The 4,732-nt window shown below is 54.4% G+C and overlaps 1 non-coding gene across 1 annotated transcript in view; it reads right to left on the minus strand.

Annotated features, from left to right (window-relative positions):
- The window catches only part of LOC144418870 (small subunit ribosomal RNA), a 1,810-nt gene extending 341 nt beyond the window's left edge, over positions 1-1,469 (minus strand). Inside the window, exon 1 of the ribosomal RNA XR_013473711.1 lies at positions 1-1,469. This exon is cut by the window's left edge and continues 341 nt beyond it. This is a non-coding gene — a ribosomal RNA (small subunit ribosomal RNA).
- Positions 1,470-4,732: the final 3,263 nt, after the last annotated feature.

Raw genomic sequence — 4,732 nt, forward strand, 5'->3', positions numbered from 1 at the left:
GCGCGTGCGGCCCCGGACATCTAAGGGCATCACAGACCTGTTATTGCTCAATCTCGTGTGGCTAAACGCCACTAGTCCCTCTAAGAAGTTAGACGCCGACCGAGAAGGTCGCGTAACTATTTAGCATGCCAGAGTCTCGTTCGTTATCGGAATTAACCAGACAAATCGCTCCACCAACTAAGAACGGCCATGCACCACCACCCACAGAATCAAGAAAGAGCTCTCAATCTGTCAATCCTACCTGTGTCCGGGCCGGGTGAGTTTCCCCGTGTTGAGTCAAATTAAGCCGCAGGCTCCACTCCTGGTGGTGCCCTTCCGTCAATTCCTTTAAGTTTCAGCTTTGCAACCATACTTCCCCCGGAACCCAAAGACTTTGGTTTCCCGGAAGCTGCCGGAAAGGTCGTCATGGTAACGCCTCCCGATCGCTAGTTGGCATCGTTTATAGTCAGAACTAGGACGGTATCTGATCGTCTTCGAACCTCTGACTTTCGCTCTTGATTAAAGAAAACATTCTTGGCGAATGCTTTCGCAGTAGTTCGTCTTCCGCCGATCCAAGAATTTCACCTCTAACGGCAGAGTACGGACGCCCCCGTCTGTCCCTCTTAATCATTACCTCGTGCTCCGAAAACCAACAAAATAGAACCGAGGTCCTATTCCATTATTCCATGCAACACTATGCAGGCGAACAGCCTGCTTTGAACACTCTAATTTTTTCAAAGTAAACTTATCGGCCACCGCCGACACTCAGTCAAGAGCACCGACGGAGAACCGAAGGTGAGGCGAACGCAACCAGTGACACGCCTTGCGACGGACCGGCGGCGCTCGCCCAAAATCCAACTACGAGCTTTTCAACCGCAACAACTTTAGCATACACTGTTGGAGCTGGAATTACCGCGGCTGCTGGCACCAGACTTGCCCTCCAATGGATACTCGTTAAGAGTTTTAGGATGTACTCATTCCAATTACAGGGCCTCGTTAGAGTCCTGTATTGTTATTTTTCGTCACTACCTCCCCGTGTCGGGAATGGGTAATTTGCGCGCCTGCTGCCTTCCTTGGATGTGGTAGCCGTTTCTCAGGCTCCCTCTCCGGAATCGAACCCTGATTCCCCGTTACCCGTTATCACAAAGGTAGGCACGTAGCGTACCTTCGACAGTTGATAGGGCAGACACTTGAATGATACGTCGTCGGTGCAGAGACCGTACGATCCGCGTGGTTATCCAGAGTCATCAAACGTCACAGGACGAACCCGGTCGGTTTTGATCTGATAAAAGCGCGCCTCCCGAAGTCGGCGCTTAATGCATGTATTAGCTCTAGAATTACCACAGTTATCCACTTCGCTTACGAGACCAAATAAACCAAGACTGATTTAATGAGCCATTCGCAGTTTCGCTTTACGAGAACTCGTACTTGCACCTGCATGGCTTAATCTTTGAGACAAGCATATCACTACTGGCAGGATCAACCAGATAGCTGCGACAGCTGCGCTCGGCCCTTGCTGGGCCGCCCGGCGCGTGCTCGTCGCATTCGTTTAAGACCGAGGCGATCGCCTGCGGCCGTACTCGGCTTCGACAGTCGCTGGCCGCGACGTCCACGCTCTCGCCGGCAGTGCCAGGCGGAGCGATTTGCGTTTTTTCTTTGCTCGCCCTCTCTCGGGCTCGATCCATTCAGTTTCGCACAAACAAGAGCTCTGCCGGCCGCCTGCAGCGGTGCCTAAAACCCGGGCATAACAATGCGACCGTTCTGCTAGGCCGACAAGCGCTCAAGCCAGACGCTCGATCGAACGCCCCCTACATATTAGTCGAGACAACGGCTCGCTCATTAGCATCGCGTTTGTACTTTAACTTTTTTCGGCTCGGCTTCTTTCGACGCCGATGCCGGCGACGCAGCACTCTCTCGCCCGCCAGCCACCGAGAAAAGGGTGCGCTCCGACCGGCCCCGCACCGCTCTTTCTTGGCTCATTCGAAATTACTGTCTTTCGCTCTGACATGCCTTACCTAGGGTTAGGTTAGTATGCTTGCACGTTTGTACTTTAACTTTTTTCGGCTCGGCTTCTTTCGACGCCGATGCCGGCGACGCAGCACTCTCTCGCCCGCCAGCCACCGAGAAAAGGGTGCGCTCCGACCGGCCCCGCACCGCTCTTTCATGGCTCATTCGAAATTACTGTCTTTCGCTCTGACATGCCTTACCTAGGGTTAGGTTAGTATGCTTGCACGTTTGTACTTTAACTTTTTTTGGCTCGGCTTCTTTCGACGCCGATGCCGGCGACGCAGCACTCTCTCGCCCGCCAGCCACCTAGAAAAGGGTGCGCTCCGACCGGCCCCGCACCGCTCTTTCTTGGCTCATTCGAAATTACTGTCTTTCGCTCTGACATGCCTTACCTAGGGTTAGGTTAGTATGCTTGCACGTTTGTACTTTAACTTTTTTCGGCTCGGCTTCTTTCGACGCCGATGCCGGCGACGCAGCACTCTCTCGCCCGCCAGCCACCGAGAAAAGGGTGCGCTCCGACCGGCCCCGCACCGCTCTTTCATGGCTCATTCGAAATTACTGTCTTTCGCTCTGACATGCCTTACCTAGGGTTAGGTTAGTATGCTTGCACGTTTGTACTTTAACTTTTTTTGGCTCGGCTTCTTTCGACGCCGATGCCGGCGACGCAGCACTCTCTCGCCCGCCAGCCACCGAGAAAAGGGTGCGCTCCGACCGGCCCCGCACCGCTCTTTCATGGCTCATTCGAGTTTACTGTCTTTCGCTCTGACATGCCTTACCTAGGGTTAGGTTAGTATGCTTGCACGTTTGTACATTAACTTTTTTCGGCTCGGCTTCTTTCGACGCCGATGCCGGCGACGCAGCACTCTCTCGCCCGCCAGCCACCGAGAAAAGGGTGCGCTCCGACCGGCCCCGCACCGCTCTTTCTTGGCTCATTCGAAATTACTGTCTTTCGCTCTGACATGCCTTACCTAGGGTTAGGTTAGTATGCTTGCACGTTTGTACATTAACTTTTTTCGGCTCGGCTTCTTTCGACGCCGATGCCGGCGACGCAGCACTCTCTCGCCCGCCAGCCACCGAGAAAAGGGTGCGCTCCGACCGGCCCCGCACCGCTCTTTCATGGCTCATTCGAAATTACTGTCTTTCGCTCTGACATGCCTTACCTAGGGTTAGGTTAGTATGCTTGCACGTTTGTACTTTAACTTTTTTTGGCTCGGCTTCTTTCGACGCCGATGCCGGCGACGCAGCACTCTCTCGCCCGCCAGCCACCTAGAAAAGGGTGCGCTCCGACCGGCCCCGCACCGCTCTTTCTTGGCTCATTCGAAATTACTGTCTTTCGCTCTGACATGCCTTACCTAGGGTTAGGTTAGTATGCTTGCACGTTTGTACTTTAACTTTTTTCGGCTCGGCTTCTTTCGACGCCGATGCCGGCGACGCAGCACTCTCTCGCCCGCCAGCCACCGAGAAAAGGGTGCGCTCCGACCGGCCCCGCACCGCTCTTTCTTGGCTCATTCGAAATTACTGTCTTTCGCTCTGACATGCCTTACCTAGGGTTAGGTTAGTATGCTTGCACGTTTGTACTTTAACTTTTTTGGCTCGGCTTCTTTCGACGCCGATGCCGGCGACGCAGCACTCTCTCGCCCGCCAGCCACCTAGAAAAGGGTGCGCTCCGACCGGCCCCGCACCGCTCTTTCTTGGCTCATTCGAAATTACTGTCTTTCGCTCTGACATGCCTTACCTAGGGTTAGGTTAGTATGCTTGCACGTTTGTACTTTAACTTTTTTCGGCTCGGCTTCTTTCGACGCCGATGCCGGCGACGCAGCACTCTCTCGCCCGCCAGCCACCGAGAAAAGGGTGCGCTCCGACCGGCCCCGCACCGCTCTTTCATGGCTCATTCGAAATTACTGTCTTTCGCTCTGACATGCCTTACCTAGGGTTAGGTTAGTATGCTTGCACGTTTGTACTTTAACTTTTTTTGGCTCGGCTTCTTTCGACGCCGATGCCGGCGACGCAGCACTCTCTCGCCCGCCAGCCACCTAGAAAAGGGTGCGCTCCGACCGGCCCCGCACCGCTCTTTCTTGGCTCATTCGAAATTACTGTCTTTCGCTCTGACATGCCTTACCTAGGGTTAGGTTAGTATGCTTGCACGTTTGTACTTTAACTTTTTTCGGCTCGGCTTCTTTCGACGCCGATGCCGGCGACGCAGCACTCTCTCGCCCGCCAGCCACCGAGAAAAGGGTGCGCTCCGACCGGCCCCGCACCGCTCTTTCATGGCTCATTCGAGTTTACTGTCTTTCGCTCTGACATGCCTTACCTAGGGTTAGGTTAGTATGCTTGCACGTTTGTACATTAACTTTTTTCGGCTCGGCTTCTTTCGACGCCGATGCCGGCGACGCAGCACTCTCTCGCCCGCCAGCCACCGAGAAAAGGGTGCGCTCCGACCGGCCCCGCACCGCTCTTTCTTGGCTCATTCGAAATTACTGTCTTTCGCTCTGACATGCCTTACCTAGGGTTAGGTTAGTATGCTTGCACGTTTGTACATTAACTTTTTTCGGCTCGGCTTCTTTCGACGCCGATGCCGGCGACGCAGCACTCTCTCGCCCGCCAGCCACCGAGAAAAGGGTGCGCTCCGACCGGCCCCGCACCGCTCTTTCATGGCTCATTCGAAATTACTGTCTTTCGCTCTGACATGCCTTACCTAGGGTTAGGTTAGTATGCTTGCACGTTTGTACTTTAACTTTTTTGGCTC

The sequence above is a fragment of the Styela clava genome, unplaced genomic scaffold, assembly GCF_964204865.1.
Source record: "Styela clava unplaced genomic scaffold, kaStyClav1.hap1.2 HAP1_SCAFFOLD_61, whole genome shotgun sequence".
Taxonomy (NCBI): Eukaryota; Metazoa; Chordata; class Ascidiacea; order Stolidobranchia; family Styelidae; genus Styela; species Styela clava.